We start from the raw sequence: 18,141 nt of genomic DNA on the forward strand, positions 1-18,141 counted from the left end.
CTTTTGGGACGGGGGATGAACAGGCGGCAAGCGCTAACGTTAGCCTGACAGCCAGCGAAGCAGACAAAGAATTGCTGATATAGTGTAAACATTATCTCGCAGGGGTGGCTCGATAGTCCTGAATGGAGAAAGATACTATTAGACCTTTAGTGCTCATTTATTTTACAAATGAAACAATGTGTTTTCAGTCATTAATCCATCATGGAAAGTGATGATGGAAAGTGTACACCCCCCCGCCCCCCCTCCCCCCAGCTGCAATCATACTCTGTTATATGGATGGTAGTTGAAGTGCCTACTATCGCCATTACACCTACACAGGGGCCAACACTATTTTTGCCATTGCTAACCAGTGCGCTTGCATGTTCGTTCTGTTTGTTTAAGTGACACACAGTTATACTGTAACATTTGCACTTTTCTATACTTCGATATAATGTGAGTGAACATTAATTATTTTTCATGTTGATTTTTATCCTCTAATCTCCCGTTTATAGATTATAATTTAGCATCATAATCTCCACATTCCTCTAACTGTGAGCTAATTTGGCATCATAATATCAATGGTTGATACGAGACTATTGTACGCTAGCTGTTTTTTTTTTCATACTGTTATCAAGTAGATTAGATGTGAGTGCAAAACATGTAAAACCTTTCCTCCTTTGACCACTCGCTGACCCTCCCAAGTCCTGATGAATTGATCCATAAAACCAGCGGTAATGTCTCTGCTGAACTTCGAAAGGTCTGCTGAACTTTAGAGTCGTGCGAGTGGGCGTGTGCGCGCTTTCCCCACGACGTTCTGCATTGAATTGACTTGTCAAAGGTTAACCACACAGGCCAGGCTCCGGTTCCTGAGACAAGATTTAAGTCTCTTTAAGATTTTTTTTTTTTTTTTTTTTGCTGCAGCAGTTGACTCAGCAACGCTGTGACAAGCAACAAAAAGAAAAAAAAAAAAAAAGGCCATTGTGCATTGCAGACGCAGACGAATAGCAACCTCCAGCTGGTCCTGGGTCAGTGCTCGATATATATATATATATAATATATATATATGGTGCAGCGAGTCTGAGCCTGGACACATGGTCCCCGTCTCTGATGTCATTTGAAGTCTTTGCATTTCTCTGCAGGGCTGCCCAGCTCTGTGGGACCCAGTGCTCGAGTTTTCATTCTCTCTGGGATGGGGGGGCGGGGGGTTTGGGGGGGGAATGAAAACAGACGGACGGGTCCCTCTAAATAGGTGGAATTCTGTTTGCACAACCGACAGGGCGCAAGGATTAGAATGTCTGAGGCTGTGGCCACCAGACTGTTTTTTTTTCTTCTCTCTCTTTTTTTTTTTTTTTAGCATTGGAGCATTCGTTCTAGGGGGGTCCTTAGAATCTTGTGGCAGGAAGATTCTGTCATTTTAATTTTGTTACTGTGCTGCATGCAAAGAGCCTGGTTAGAATATAAGATAATTTTAATTATAGCTATGTCACACATCCATCATGCAACTGCAGAAGTATCTCATGGATGCCAATATTTTTGCATTGTGCTAAATTTACATAAGCAATAAATGATATTTTGCATTCCCCCCATCCCCCCCCCCCCCCCCCCCCCCTCCCCCCCCCGCAATGATTTGCATATGACAGTGGTTGAACTTGAATTTATTTAAGTTGGAAACGGGTGGCAAAATCTAAATTCACCTCCATTTATAGATAGTATAACCAAATGGCTCTACATGAAATAATATTAATTGTGGATTCACAACTTTGAAGGTAGAATTGACCCAAAAGCTAATCACTTTTGTGATTTCTTTAAGGCCAGAATCTGCCATGGGGAGCTGCCAGTATACAGACTTGACATTTGGCAAACCACAGCATTCACAGATTTTACATTGTACTGCTTGTCCTTTGCACCATGTCCTGGTGCTGAGAATATGATGCAATTGTATTTATTCTTTTTTTTTTTAATCTACGCATTATTGCTGTTATGTAGCCCTGTTGACAATTTAGCTTCGGAAATGTTGAAGACTCTTGCGTATAGATAATTAGCACGCAATTACCTCCTCAAAAATACAGCGAACTTGATGACAAGATGATGATATCGGCATGATGAGAGCCCGTGTACTACAACAACGCCACTTGATCAAGAGCGAATTACCGCGATTTTGTACTCAGACGTTGCACAAGCGCGTCCTTTTATGCTTGTGTAGATTGAAGTGACCTCATATCCTACTGCTCACTTCCTCCGACTGGCTGGTGAGTAAGTGAGCCAGTTCCAGGCAGTCTCGCGCACAGCGGCAGCCGACTTGCGCCACGAGCTGTCATCATTGTGCACGCATCACGCACTGTGCGCTGAGCACATTTCTTATTCAGACTTCAGTTTGATACTTATAGTACGTGTTTCCCCCTTTAAAAACTATTTCAGGCACATTATGACTCTCAGGTGATAATCAAAGTGTCCAGGTGGTTCTGGGTAAGTGTTTTTATTTAAATAATCTTTGGCTAATCGCGTGTGTATAGTGGTGGCTAATGTTAGCGATCACCTCGCAACCCCGAAATGCCTCACGAAATGGGGATTCCCAAGTATTTTACAAGCTAAATTGATGTTAGTCTGCTTTATGAGTGGATACAAATAACATGACTGGCTAACGCGTGGTGTTTCGGTTTAATGTATGTTGTGTGGATTGACCCGTTGATGTGATATTCGTAATTACAGGTTTATATTTGCTGAAATAGACATTGTCCGAACGTGCCAGCTAGCTATCATACAACCCTGTCTTTTTGTGAATTCCGTGACAGACATCGGTGTCACGGCGTTACTAGGTTGTTCTTGGCGTTTTATGTGACTTGTTCTATTTGTGATACTTGTGTTGAGTCCCTATGTAATATTTCAGCGATAAATGCGGTTTTCAGGTTATTTACATTACATTTTTGGATGATGTTGGCTAGCACTAGCTGCATGGCAGCGCTTTACGGTCGTCTTACTGCCGTGTTTGATGGTTAGCTGTTCAGTCTGGAATGAAGCATGGCGGGCAATATTTCCTCCGGTTCCCAGGCTAGGTAGCGCTAGTTGGCACTAATTTTCCCTTTTGTTAAAATGTTTTATCGAATAGCACCGCTAGTATTACCAGTGTAAACACTGTTGTTGCCGGCCGGGCAGCAACCTTACTTAGGGAGCTTGCTAAGTTACAAAGGACGTACATGTTTTATGTGACTGGCTTGAGTTGGCTGTAGCATTAAGTGCTAGTCTGGCTAGCTAACCCAACGCTAGCCAGATTTACTGGCTAACATTTGGTAGATTGCTGTCGTGCGAACATTCGTGAATATTATTTTAACTCATCCAGTATGGCAATGATTAATTTGTGAACAGTTCCAGGTCATCTCAAAACTTTTCAAAAAGTAACGTTATCATATGCCAGCTAAGTTATCTGTGTGGCTGCTAACTGGCTGGATGTGTACAAATCGAAGTCCTGACGTTTTATTTTCCAGTTAACGGTGTGTAAACAGCGGCATATAACTAAGTTGATGTTTACAACACACCGTTAACTGAACAATAAAACGTCAGTCAATTTGCCTGGCTATAGCTACATAATGATATTTCAATATTGGTGATTGTCTTCATTTGCATTACTAGCTAGTGGCTGAGCTAAACTTGTGTGTCTCATCCAGGGGTACGTAATCTTGTCCGAAAGGGCCGATGTGGGTTTCTGGTTTCTGTTTTAGCGCTATACGACATCTAATTCAATGAGCTAATTAACTAATCATGGTCTTCATCCGAAACGTTGAGAAGTCGAATCGGTTTCCTTGGTACCACATTGGCCCTTGTCGGGTGAGACTGAACGCCCCCGGTCGGACATATGCCGGTGCAGGGGTGGAGCATTGGCTATATTAGCTAGCACGTACCCGACTTGAGAAATGCAGCGGCATGGGTGGAAATGTTATTGGGCGGGCGGCAGCTAATTATAAGACCTTATTTTACGTTACAGTAACCAGGTTACGTCAGATTATAGTCATGTTTGTAGACTCGCGGCATAATTAATCGAAACTCACTATCAGTGAATCTGTTTGGCTGACGTTATAACAGTTACTTATTAGCGAGCTTCAGGAAGAAACGAGTACTGACCAGAACAAGTAATGTGACGCCAAAGCTTTGGAAATTATTATTATTATTTGTATCTCACGTCCCCAGAGACAGAATTCAGGCGTTTGTCATGAAATGAAAAGTAATTTGTTATATACAACGTTTACAGCCTATTTAGACTCAAGTTTCTGAACTTGAACTTGAGTTGTAAAGGGGCGGAACTTTTGTGGTAAATTTCCTCTGGAAATTAAAAACACCCACTGTCATAATGTATTTTTATTTTCTGCTCATCGCTTTAAATCACAAACAACGGGTTCGTCTTAATCTTAAAACCATTTCCCAATGGCTCTTAATACGGATTTTTGAATCTCACAAAGTTATTTGAAAGAACGAGTTCTGGTACTGACCAATCAGGGAAGCTGTAAGTTCCCTGTTACAGGGAGACAGCTTCATACTTTAATCAAGATTCATCAGAGAACAGAAGCATTTCATCAGCTGAAGGACAGACGTGTTCTCTCCTGGATTACGTAAATTATTGACAGGTAGGCCTGTTTTAGTCCGCTATGTAAGAACTACCTAATTTGCAATTTCCACGACATAGATATTTTAAAAACAAATACCTATATTTAAATAAATATATATATATATATATATATATATATATATATATAATTCGTGCGTAATAACTGAGGACAGAATGATTAGTTCCCAGTGCAAGATGGTTATTGACAATTCAGGGACTAGTGGAATATAGACAATAACCCCTACTAATAACATGATCACATTTACAATCAATTTTATTTTTGTTTTTCAAGATCATGTCTAATCTCTGGAACAGAAAGAGGGGAGTCGGATACACGAGCCTGGATAAACCAGTAAAATTTTGAATAAGCGTGGAAGTTGGCACAATTTCATCATGTAAGAATGACCTGTGAAAATATGTAAACTCGACCGCATTTAACAAACTGTTTTATTCCAATTTTAAGTAGTTTCCACTGCGTTGCGAACATTGATAGCCCAATCCCATGTGACGGAGGTTCTCGATTAGCGCTATCCGTCACTCAGACCACAAGTATGGACATGCCGTTAGCGTACTCTTCTGCCGAAAAGCTGGCCCTGAGTTAGACTGCCGATCTCAATTGGAAATGGATATTGTCAGATAAACATGGGCGGGACCTAACTCCGTATAGATTCTTTATGCTGGGGGTGGTTTTGCGCAAATTTACTTAATTTCGCTCTGCGCGATACAGGGACACGTTTCCTGGTGTCGTCGTTTTGCATCCAAAATTTCTGTCCGCATGTCTAGCACTGTCGCCTTACTTGTTCTTCCCGTGTCCGCGTGGGTTTCCTCGGGGTACTCCGGTTTCCTCCCACAGTCCAAAGACATGCAGGCTAGGCTCATTGGAGACCCTAAATTTCCCATAGGTATGAGTGTGTGATTGAATGGTGTGTGTGTGTGCCATAGATTGGTGACCTGCCCAGGGTGCATTCCTGCCTCTCACCCAAAATGCACACTGGGATAGGCTCCAGTACCCCCCCCCCGCGGATGGATGTATAGTGGATACACATTTTACTGTGGATAGTGTTGGGGGCTTCATAAGTTATTTCATAAAATAATTATGAAAGATGATTCATAAAATCTCTGCATATTAACCTTCTTCGTGTCAGGTAATGTGTACAGTGGCACTGGCACCGGAACATGAAATTAATTTGGCAGAATTAACAGAATTATGGATAATGAGGCAGGTGGACCATTTCCTGAAGGCTGGTGGCCTTCGTCCTTTGGAATTTTCCCCACGACCTCAGAAGGCAAATATTATGATTCACGAGTTAGTCATAGTCAATTACGTGTGCGGGTCTTCTTTAGATAGGATCTGTGTTAGAGTAATGAAAGTATTGCATACTATAAAGGGAGCGGGGAGAACAGTGGGAATGCACAGTGCGTTAGTTTGGCTGCTTCTGTTGGCAAAGGCCAGCATTTCGTGCTGTTCCTACATGTGCGTCTTCAGATTAATACGGTAGTTTTTGAAGCTTATTTTGTTGACTAGACCACATAGTTTCAGAATGTTGTCAGAAAACCTTGCCGTCAAGGTTGCTGAGGAACCAATTCAGTGTTCATAAATCCATGTTGTTGGCTCTCAAAACGATCTCACCGCATTAACTTGGTTTCCATGTCTATACATCCGATATAGAGTACAAGCTTGAGCTGGAGCAGGGCTGCCCAGCCCTGTTCCTGGAGATCTGCTGTCCTGTAGGTTTTCACTCCAACCCTAACCGAGCCACACCTCTTTCAACAGCTAGTACAGGGCTGTCTGACCCTTGTTCCTGGAGATTTATCGCGCTGTATGTTTTCACTCCAGCCCTGGAACAGAAACGCGTTTCCTGTTTCAACGTGTAATCCCTGGCGTTCAGCGTTAAGTGATGAAGAGGTTCTGTCCAGGAACATCACTCCAGTTAGACACACCGCGGTGCACTTGGAGCACTCAAGACCTTCAAGAAGGAATTCAAGGCCTGAAGCTATGAACCTCCAGCCTGAGATTATACACCAGGGGGGGGTCCCAACATATTCCTATAGCTGTATGAACCACAGTCTGAATACAAGGAAATGGCTAATTGAAATGGAATGTAACCGTATCTTAATAAACTATGAAGTGCCTCACAGTTTTTACATTTGTATTCTAACAGCAATATAAAAGCAATAGTTTTTTTTTCCTGAAAAAGTATTGCAGTAGTAGCAGTAATTGTAGTACTTATAGCCTAATTAAAATAATTAATCATTTTTGGTATTAGTGGTTATAGTGGGACTCTCATTCTCTCTCACACACACATACACACACACACACTCCAGTGACGGAAATAATCATTTACTCTTGGACAGAATGTCTGATGATTGACAGGCCTATAGTGAATTTCTGTAATCATACAACAAGCTACTGAAGACCTTTTTTCTTTTTCTCTGTGGCTGTCTGACCTGCAGCGTTTGCTGGCCTCTGTCAGTTTTTATCTTCCGTTCAGTTTAAGAAGAACAAGAAGTGTTTCAGATTCTCTTTCGCAGTGTTTCAGCATGTGTTATTCGTCTTTCGCTCGGCCATCACAACTTCCCAGCATCCTCTGCTAACACGATGGGAGAATATACCTCAGTCAGCGCAAAAGCACAAGAGTGAAAAATACAAACATTGCAGTATCGCTTCTGAAAGTCCTCGGCCGTTTCCTCTTCCTCTGTAGCGTGGGATCGGTGTGTCGAGCGGCCCTTCTCACGGAGGAGCCGCTAAGCTCTTCAGGCGCTTCGGGAGTCCCGGAGCCCTCGGCCTCGTCTGTCAGACGTTCAGGCTTCAGAGACGATTAACCTGCCGTGCACCGTGCCTCAGATTGGGGTCGTGTGTTTTAAACCTGGCAGTGCATCCTGGGTAACCTGCTTTATTCGGCACGGCACCAGACCAGTTCAGCTATCAGACCAATGCTGGGCTCACCGACGGGACGTTTTTTTAAAAGTTTGCCTCTGGGGGAAGTATTGTGTCAACATTTGAAGTCGGTGCGGTACCTCTGTCATGATTGGGAAACTCAACACTAACCATCACAGCCTGCAAGCTTTAGCTGAACATCGAGCTATGCTAGCTATGCTAACGGCTCATTTTCCGCATGGGTATCTTATTTTATTTATTTTTTTGCACATGTAAATATGTGTAAAAGTGTATGTCACTGGATAAGGGCATTGCTAAATGCCACAGCGTAGGCCTGAATGTAATGTATGCTATTGTAAATAAAGCCTGTGTTGCGGTTTCAGATTGTAAACTGCTGTGGTCCAAGCAATATAAACTACAACAGGCTTTCCATTCTATTGGCCTGAGTCACCACCAGGCTGTTTTTAGCCAGTCATTTACATATGTTTTGCATTTACATTTAGGCATTTAGAGGCTGCTGTTATCTAAAATCAGTACTAACACTAGAGTTCTTTTGTGTTGTGGGAGGGGAGGCGGGGGGGGAAGTAAAGCGCACTTTGGCGGTAATTCCGTTGGACACGGATTGTTGCTAATAGGCGATTAGCCCGCTCATGTCAGGTTCGGTTAGTATATGGGCTCAGCCCTCGCAGTGCTGCCGGAACATGATGGTAATCTCCTCATTCACTTGCACTGCCCGTCTGCACGGTAAAAATTAAATACTCTCGTGTGCAACACATACTGATCAAGCGGGAATTACTGTTGTGTTACTTGTGCTTTCCATGAATCACTGTCCATGTCTCTGATAGAAACATGAATAGAAGTTTAGGCGAGCAATTACACCTCATCCTCACTCAGCTCCTGTTCCACCTCTGCCTCACTCAGGTTATCCTCACTCAGGTCCTGTTCCACCTCTGCCTCACTCAGGTCCTGTTTCACCTCATCCTCACTCAGGTTTTGTTCCACCTCATCCTCACTCAGCTTCTGTTCCACCTCATCCTCACTCAGGACCTGTTCCACCTCATCCTCACTCAGGACCTGTTCCACCTCATCCTCACTCAGGTCCTGTTCCACCTCATCCTCACTCAGGTCCTGTTCCACCTTATCCTCACTCAGGTCCTGTTCCACCTCATCCTCACTCAGCTCCTATTCCATCTCTGCCTCACTCAGGTCCTGTTCCACCTCTGCCTCACTCAGTCCATCCTCACGCAGCTCCAATTCCACCTCTGCCTCACTCAGGGTCCTGTTCCACTTCATCCTCACTGAGGTCATTAGTAGCAAATGTTTCACTTCGTGTAATAACATACTAGTGGACATGCATGCTTGTATTCTTCTGGTGCAGGAATGAAACCGGCCTTGATTTAGGCTAATTCTTAGTCCCAGAAGCCACTCCTTTTTAAAGGAACAAACAAAGTTAATGTCTTGAAGGATGTTCTGTAATGTGGTCCATTTGAATCTCCTGCGTAAGTTGTACAGAAGGTCAGGTGTGAAATTTTGTTATTAAACTGTGAACTGATGATCCATTTCCTTCTGAACATTGAACACGGATTTTTTTTAGTTGTAGCTTAAAGTTAAACTTCTACCTTTTCCCTTTATAACGGGGAGCCCAGTGATCAATTCTTTTGAACTGGAAATGGACAGGGGTCATCGGGGACAAGACTGAGAAGCACGGGTGGGGTGGGGTGGGGTGGGGGGGGATATTTCTCCGCTCGGAATCGGCGAGGGCACATTTCACGCATCTGCGCTAAGACGGCGGGCTGCGACTGAACGCCAGCCAGTGTTTAGACAGCGCGGGCGTGAGAACGGTCCCGGCACGGCTGGGTCGCGCTTGTGTGTCGAGGGGGGGGGTTGGACGGGGGGGTGGGGGGGTGCTTTCTTGTGTGGCGGCTTGCGGTTTACCGCCAAACCAGGCCTGGATAAACCCGCCTTCATCCAGCCCCCCCCCCCCACCCCCCCCCCCCTCCTGGTGATGAAGTGGCATCGATTTAAAATAGAAACGCTCGCGAAATTTCGTACGACAGCGTGAACCCGGGAACACCTCCAGAGGGCAAGTTTGGGCTGCTGCTCGCGGTGATCAAAGGTGTGGGGGGGGGGGCAGCTGGACCGTCTGCTTCGCGGTCAGAAACTTAAAAAAAGGTGGCTTGCGGCAGGTCGAGGTCCGCTGCTTCAGCACTCCAGTTTGTGACTCACTGGGGCGAGGGCGGTGTGTAAAATATGAGAACAGGCCGACTGTGGCTGAGGCTCCGAATCTTACCTCACGATTTGCCACTTTATCAAAGGGGTGATTTAATGTAGTTACAGTATAACTAAGTTTACGCGCGTAGCTTGCTAAAGTTCGTATGAAGTCAGCACGTAAATTGAGAATGACTAGGCAGCTTATTTTGACCTTGTGTGCGGTAGTGTGTACTGATGAGGAAATGTCTTGTGTAACTTTTGAGGATCTTCACTGTGTACCTGAAGTCGAGCAGTTCCTGTTCGACAGCGACGTGCTGGTGGTGCAGCGGTTAGAGAACCGGACTTGTGACTCTAGAGGCCAGTTCAGATCAATGATTCGCAACGAGACGAAACGGTTTTAGAACGTTTGCGATCAGACGTCTTGCAATCAGTTTTGCAAGCTGCATCCAGTCTCGTTGCGAATCATTGATCTGAACTGGCCTTCAGGTTGAGGGCTTGAATCCCAGCCCCTGCACTGCCTTTGAACTCTCGGGACAGGTAATTCACCTGAGCCGCTTCGGCAAACGTCCAGCCGTAAATTTAGTGGCCTGTGTAAAAGTGCAATCTCTGTCAGTAAGTCTCTGGATAAGAATGTCTGGTGAATCCACACGCGTGACCGTAAATGAAAGGCGGAACGTTGTAGGAAGAGAGACGTGCTTTTAAAAGAGAAATAACGAGAAGGTTCAGTCTTTTTCCTTCACGGTGCACTTCTTTTTTTTTTTTTAATGTTGTGGGCCTGAGTTGTGTTTTTTGGGGGTGTGTTACCATGGATTCGTTTTACACTGAGAACGATAATCTCTACCACCGCTGCTGCCGCCCGTTGCCGTGTAATACGGGGGTCCCGCCGTGCTGCGTTTTGCCTAATCTTCCCGAGATTAATCAGCGGCGTTCCCAGGCCGGGCGTTCTGTAGCCCTGCTAATCCACGAGCATGTGGCTGGACTTACAGCCGCTCGACGTTTGATCTTCTCCTTCTTTTATTTCCCTCTTTTCACTGATTTAATAGGCTTCTCCCTCTCTTTCTCCCTCTCTCTCGCTGCCTCACTCTCTTTTTCTTGAGGGCCGCCGGTGAAGGTATTAAAAGCCTGAATTCCTTTCGCCTGACGGACGGTTCGCTGGCAGCCCTGTGGCAGCTGTGCGCTGAGTCGTTAGGTAATCCTTAAAGAGTTTTTTTTCTCCGGCGTCTTCTCCCCGCGTGTAGCTGTGGGGCGCGTTGGGCGTGCTCCAGGGGGCGTGGAGTTTGATCTGGAGCCAGATGCCGGTGGTTTCGATTGGGCCAATCCCCCCCTGCGGTGTTTGCGCTGATAAGTTTTTGATGACCCCGTGAGTGCTGAGATGTTTTATGATGTTTTGGGGCTGGCGGTCTGCTCCACCCCACGGCAGTAAAGCCGGGGGGGAGGGGGGGGGGAGGGGGGGCGGGCGGGCGTTTCGACGTCCCGGAGACGCGCGCCCTCTCCCAAAGTCCCGCGCTGTTGTGTCCGAGTCATTATCTCTCCCCGCTTCCTCTGGGGAAGAGTCGGGGGGGGAAACTGGCGGATTATCAGGGTCGTCAGAGGTCGGCGCTCAGTCCAGGCTCCTGGCTCTTATTTTGGGCCTCGTCCCGGGGAGATGTGTGAAATTCCTGAACGCTGAGCCGTGTTGCACCTTGGGAAAGGATCACCTGAGTGTGTGGAAGACTCAGGCGACAGAGGACTGTGACCCTCTGTTTCTCAAGCAGGTAATTAAGCTGGCACTGTGTTGTGTCGCAGATATGAAATGCAGCCAAACTGCTGGTGATCATACGTAACTTATTAATCTAGACCCAATTAACTCAGTCTGCTTCACAGATCCATTTTTATAGGTTTGCCTGTTTGCCTGTTTGCTTGTTTTGTGGTGTGCATTCAGAAACGTGAAACTTGAATGCTGCCATTGCCTTTGGAATGTTTTGGGTGTTAGGATTCTACATCATCATTTTCGCCGTGAGCCTGTGCTGTGCAGAACCGGCTGGATTCCTGGGCACGCGTGGCTCACACTACTCGCTGATCTCTGTCCAATCACGCTGATCGCGCACCGTGATTGGACAGCCAGAGGGAACGCAGTAATTCATTGAGAAACTATGGGGATAAATGAGATGGTATCGCACGTGTGACGTATGGGGACGGATTGCGGTTAACTGAGTCATCGTACCGGTCGGCTGACTTCCTGAAATATTTACAACGTGTGTCTTCATCCTGCGTTTTACACATCTGCTTAACGAGAACGCGTTCTTCCTGTTTCGCGCTTGTTCGGTTTGTGGGACGAACCACCTGCTTTGTATTTGTTCACATCGTTGAATTAAATTTTTTTGAATGAAAGTAGATTTTAAATGTCTTCCTCCTCTATAATCACAATAATCGCCAGACCCCTCGAGCAGGCATTTCGGCCCAGGTGCCAACCCCCCATGCACACTGCACGCATGTGGAATGTGTGTTTGCGTGTGTGTTCCTGCACTGAACCTGCAGTGCTGCTTTTCATTGTGACGGGGTGGGGTGCCTCACCTGCATCGCCTGGGCTTTAACCCTTTAAGGTGTGAGGTCACAGATATGTGATTAGAATGTTCTCAACTGAACATTCTAATGCTGATGTCACAATCACTACTGGTAACTGGTACTGACTGTAGAACACTGGCTTTGAGTTAAAAAAAACAGTTCCAAAAAAAACCTGCTCTTCAGAGGGGTAAAAGGCTGACCCAGACACCCCTGTCCCTTCCCCAGCCCCTCACAGGTGAGCATGATGGTCATCGTCAAATTCCCACCCGAGCCGCTGATGGTGGTGTGATTGTCTTATTGATCCGTTGATCATTTGAAATGCTCTTTGTGACCTGTGTCAGAATTTGGTCTTGGTGCTTGTGTCCCTCCTGTAGGGACCCCAGTGTCTACAGAGCGTCAGTGTCTGTGCAGTGTCACCGCCTGAAGAGCAGCGGTGAAGAGCGTCGGTGTCTGTACTGTGTCACTGTCTGAAGAGCAGCGGTGAAGAGTGTCGGTGTCTGTGCAGTGTCACCGCCTGAAGAGCAGCGGTGAAGAGCGTCGGTGTCTGTACTGTGTCACTGTCTGAAGAGCAGCGGTGAAGAGTGTCGGTGTCTGTGCAGTGTCACTGTCTGAAGAGCAGTGGTGAAGAGCGTCGGTGTCTGTACTGTGTCACTGTCTGAAGAGCAGCGGTGAAGAGTGTCGGTGTCTGTACTGTGTCACTGTCTGAAGAGCAGCGGTGAAGAGCAGCGGTGTCTGTACTGTGTCACTGTCTGAAGAGCAGCGGTGAAGAGCGTCGGTGTCTGTACTGTGTCACTGTCTGAAGAGCAGCGGTGAAGAGCAGCGGTGTCTGTACTGTGTCACTGTCTGAAGAGCAGCGGTGAAGAGCGTCGGTGTCTGTACTGTGTCACTGTCTGAAGAGCAGCGGTGAAGAGCGTCGGTGTCTGTGCAGTGTCACCGTCTGAAGAGCAGCGGTGAAGAGCGTCAGTGTCTGTGCAGTGTCACCGTCTGAAGAGCAGCGGTGTCTGTACTGTGTCACTGTCTGAAGAGCAGCGGTGAAGAGCGTCGGTGTCTGTGCAGTGTCACCGTCTGAAGAGCAGCGGTGAAGAGCGTCAGTGTCTGTGCAGTGTCACCGTCTGAAGAGCAGCGGTGTCTGTACTGTGTCAGCGGTTTTTCCCGCGTCCTAAACGTTCTAATTCTTTTTTTTTGTTGTTAGTCCGGCCTGCTGGATTTGAATTGACGGATGCCCTCTGACAGGCGTGCTTTGGTTCAGTGCACCTTTAAGAGGTCTTGCCCGTGCTGAACGCAGTCCTTCGGCTCCGACGGGGCTGACAGTGTGCATTCACACAAAGGGGCGGGGGGGCGGGGGGGGGCGTGGGGGCGGGAGGCGAAACAAAAGCACACAGGGGAGGCCCGGGGTCACAACCCCACCCCAGCCACGAACGCTGGCGTGTACAAACCAAGGCCGCCGGGCCGGGTGATCTACTGCCCCACGTGCGACAGCGCTTGGGAACCCCCCCCCCCCCCCACAGCCCCCCCCCAAAAAAAGACCTCATTATTATAGACGGCGATCAGGACGGGAAGTGATAAAGGAAGCCTCGCTACAGCAAAACGCTTTTCCTCCGAAGGTTTCCACGAATTATTGGGAGCGGCATTAGCTCATGCTTATTGTTCGCGGGGGAGGGGTTTCGACTTTAAAGAGCACCATACCCCCCCCTCCCCCCCTCCCAGACAGAGTGCAGTACAGATTGAGGGGGCCACGTTCTTCTGTGGAAACACTCTTGGTTTTGTTCTCTCTTACTCAGAGCGGTTGGTTTTAGTGAGGGGATGACACAGTGACATCTTATTCATAGACGTATTATACCTCTGTGTCCCCAAACAGAGATCCCTATGGAGGCCTGGGCAGTTCAATTGCTAATGAGTTTAGCATTTTGCACGAGCAACGTCTTTACCAATTTACCTCTGGACCTTGAAATTTTAAAATTAAAATAAAAAAAAATTATAACAGTCGTATGCCTTCGCATCTGTAAGGTACCACCTGGGGTGGGCCACTCTGGTCCTGAGTGCCTGTGATGGTTCTGGGTAGTTCCATCTGAGCTTGACCTCGTGATGGATTTGATGGATTATTAAGAGGCTGAGCGTGATTATTCTGAATATTGGGTTTGTTTTATTATTTGTGATAAAACTAATAGCTTATTGCTGTTTGTAGCTCCATGTTCCTGTGATTGCAGGCTATGGAGGTAATAAAGTACTTGGCGACTTTGTGTCAAACTGCGTACTGTAGTTATACAGATTAAATATATGTACACATATAGAACATTGTAATTATAGCTATATTATGTCTATTAAATACTGTAATTTAACCTATGTTATAAAGGCTATATATCAAATACTGTAATGATGCACGTATAGGCTGTAGTTATTTCAGTGTATATATTGGATACTGTAGTTATTGCAGTGTATAAATTGTGGGTAAAAGAACAGCTTTTCTCATGTGCATTCAGACCTGTGACACTATATGTTCTGTCGCCTGCTCTCCCTCTCCCTCTCTCCCTCCTTCTCTCTCCTTCTCCCTCTTCCTCTCTCTCTCTCTCTCTCTCCCCCTGTCTCCTCTCTCTCTCTCTCTCTCTCTTTCTTTCTCTCTCTCCATCTCCTCTCTCTCTCTCCCTCTTTCTCTCTCTCCGTCTCCTCTCTCTCTCTCTCTCTCTTTCTCTCTCTCCGTCTCCTCTCTCTCTCTCTCTCTCTCTCTCTCTCTCCCCCGCTCAGAGTCTCCCGTCAGTGGGGGCTGTTTGGCCAGACATTGTGCTGTATTGTGCTTGCGCTGCCTTCGCTGATATGATAAGGAAGGACAATGCTAATCAAAGTTAAACAATGGCCATTGAGCCGGGCTGTGCCCAGCTATTTCTGTAGGAGATCTGTATCTGGCACAGGCCCTTCTGCGTGGTGTTCAGCCCTGCTGGTACCACTGAGCACCGCGGTTAACACTGAACACCGGCTCGGTCCTTCCGTTAACCCTGAACACCAGCTCAGCCCTCCTGTTAACACTGAACACCAGCTCAGCCCTCCTGTTAACACTGAACACCAGCTCAGCCCTCCTGTTAACACTGAACACCAGCTCAGCCCTCCTGTTAACACTGAACACCAGCTTGGTCCTCCTATTAATACTGAACACCAGCTCAGTTTTCCTGTTAACACTGAACACCAGCTTGGTCCTCCTATTAATACTGAACACCAGCTCAGTCCTCCTGTTAACACTGAACACCAGCTTAGTCCTCCTATTAATACTGAACACCAGCTGAGACCTCTGATGCCCTGTAAACACTGATGAAAAGCCTGGAAAATCGCTGTTTTGCTGTTTCTAGTGGGTTTTGTTTCTGTGCTGAAAGCAACAGAGTCGTTATGAATACAAAAACTGTTCTGTGCGGTGGCGAGGACGGGGGGGATCATTTTGGGGAGTAATTCTGGGTAGGAGCCCTATTGAATTGTTCTTGGAAGTGTTGGCACTCTTATTGCCTTGCGGTGTAAGAGAGTATTCATTTAATTAGACTGGGAAGTGTTTTGTGATTTTTTTTTTTTATGGTTATAACAGAGCACACATCAGTGCTGGTACATACAAAACTCAGTTTAGTCCAGGACTAAGCTTCATCTGTGTCCGCAAAGCCAGCCCTGAGACATGGGATGGGGAAGTGTTGGCACATCTTGGCCAGGTCGTTATCTGAAGAGAGACCATGTGTTCTCAGTGACTTACCTGGTCAAATAAAGGGTTAAATAATTACAGATGAAAGAGCTTGCTTTGATGGATGGTCTCTCCTCCCTCCCTCCCACGCTGTGTTGCAGGAGTCCAGGTTGGTGTCACGAGAGGCGGGGCTGTTGCTCGAGAGGGCGGTGGGCTGTCTGCAGGTAAGGGGCAGTCTCCTAGCGACCGAATCTTCCGGAGCCTGTGTAGGCCTTTGAAGGTTCGGTAATGATTGCCGTATTGGCTTTCACTGTAGGCTCTCTTTCTCTCTCTCTCTCTCTCTCTCTCCCTCTCTCTCTCTCTTTCTCTCTCTCATTCTCTCCCTCTGGATTTGTTTCAAGCCCTTCAGCTTTGCAATAGGTGGGCGGGGCTTGGTGGGTTGAGTTGAAAACCGGTTTCGGTGGAGTTGACAGTGGAGGTGTTGGGGTGTTGAGGTGGAGGTGAGGTGTTGGGGTGGAGTTGAGAGGTGAGGTGTTGGGGTGGAGTTGAGAGGTGAGGTGTTGGGGTGGAGTTGAGAGGTGAGGTGTTGGGGTGGAGTTGACAGGTGAGGTGTTGGGGTGTTGAGGTGTTGGCGGGACCGGTAAAGTCGGTGCTCCAGGGTACCACTGGCTGTAGGGCAGACGGGGGGGGGGGGGTGGTGAGTGAGTGAGGTGTTTTAGTGGCGTGCTAAATTTGATCATTACAGCCCAGTACGGTACGGGATGGGACGGGGGCGGCGCGTTTCGGGGGAACTTCCTCTGTAAAGAGGTGGCTGACCTGCTGCTGCTCGCTGGGCCGAATGACCAGACCCTGTAAATGTGCCGAAACTAGCGCGGGGGGGGTTGGTTACAGCGGGAGCCCCCCCTCCAGCTATTTTTACTCTGCTTTATCTCTGCTAGCAGCGCCCGCGGCCACACCCATCAGGAACACGGGAACGCCGCCCGGCTTTTTACCATTATCATTTTTTTATTTATTTTTTTTTATACACTTAATTTCCCAGCAAAAAGAAAAATAATAATAGAAATGAGCAGGAGCGTGGCGTTCGGCCTGTAAATGGTAGGAAGGGTTTGGCCGCCAAAGAAAAATATCCCTTCTGGGCCGAGCAGATAAGATCAGGGCCGGTGGCAGAAGTCAGGTCGCTGAGCGGGTGATTTCTATAATGCCAAATGCGCTGAAACGTTATTAAATGCCTGTTCGATAATGGCTGCTGTGTGATTTATAGTTTGGTGTTTTCGTTGGTGAACCCTGTTTAGTTTGATGGTTCACTGCTGATCATTTGAAGTCTGCTCTTCAGTGGTTTTGTGGGCATTTCGATGGCAGGTGCATTGCAGTGACCAGCTGTTTGATCATCCAGTGTATGCTTGTCTTGCCTTTGTGTCTCACCTGTTATTTCTGTCAGAATTATATTTAAAGATTGATATCTTAAATGATGATGATGATGTCAGCAGGACAGAATATTAAAGTTGTCAGCTCACACAGAATGCAAAGCAGCTCCTTTTTTATTTTATTTTTTATTTATTTCATAACAGTAATTGTTGTTTGTGGACTTGTGGAATCACCTTTTTGTTAAGCGATGAATCAAACGCACACTTGCACACACACAAACACAAACACACACCGCTAGGCGTTGGCCTCTCCTGACTAACATTTAGAACGCTGAAACACAAAGGGCTTGAACTTTTGAACGGCTGTCCGTGAGCGTGGGGAAGATCCTCTTTGTGCTGTGCGGTAACGTGGAACGCCTCTAAAAGCCCCTCTAAACGCACTCGTGTGCACACGCCCTCTTTTTGTGTTGGGTAATCTCTGTGCCCGGCGGTCTCACTCAGGGAGGAGTTCCTGTTGGGCGTGTGCGGCAGATGATGATGTCACAATAAGCAGATTTGAAATGTGTGCTTTGAGACGGTTGCTTTCACATCACAGGCCAGGTACCCTGCAGCAACGACTGTTGCGTCACGAGTGTCATTTTGTACATGCGCGCCACAAACGGCTACAAATTTCAGGTTTCCATCTGCAGATTCCTTGAATTCTGTGTCACTGACTATTGTGAAACAGGATTTCAGTTTTTTTATTAAAAAAAAAAAAAAGAAAAATAGAATCCAGGTCATTATCCACGTCCTTGTAGAACAGGTTGGCTAAGACAACAATGACACTGTCACAGTTTATCTTGGTTCTTTGAAAGACTGATGATTGCAAAAAAAAAAAAAAAACATTCCTGTTATATCCTGTGGGCATTTTTTTGTT

General features: G+C 46.7%; 1 protein-coding gene across 4 annotated transcripts in view; it reads left to right on the top strand.

Moving 5' to 3' along the window:
* The first annotated feature begins 2,240 nt into the window (after positions 1 to 2,240).
* atp13a3 (ATPase 13A3) overlaps positions 2,241 to 18,141 on the top strand; it is a 43,366-nt gene continuing 27,465 nt past the window's right edge. For 2 of the 4 annotated variants that reach the window (XM_035415613.1, XM_035415617.1), the window contains exons 1-2: positions 2,241 to 2,445; positions 16,023 to 16,085. The gene's annotated coding sequence lies outside the window, so the exon portion shown is untranslated. Of the gene's footprint in view, positions 2,446 to 4,195; positions 4,596 to 16,022; positions 16,086 to 18,141 lie in introns of those variants that run through there. The other 2 variants (XM_035415614.1, XM_035415616.1) reach the window with 2 other exon arrangements.

The sequence above is a fragment of the Anguilla anguilla genome, chromosome 4, assembly GCF_013347855.1.
Source record: "Anguilla anguilla isolate fAngAng1 chromosome 4, fAngAng1.pri, whole genome shotgun sequence".
Taxonomy (NCBI): domain Eukaryota; kingdom Metazoa; phylum Chordata; class Actinopteri; order Anguilliformes; family Anguillidae; genus Anguilla; species Anguilla anguilla.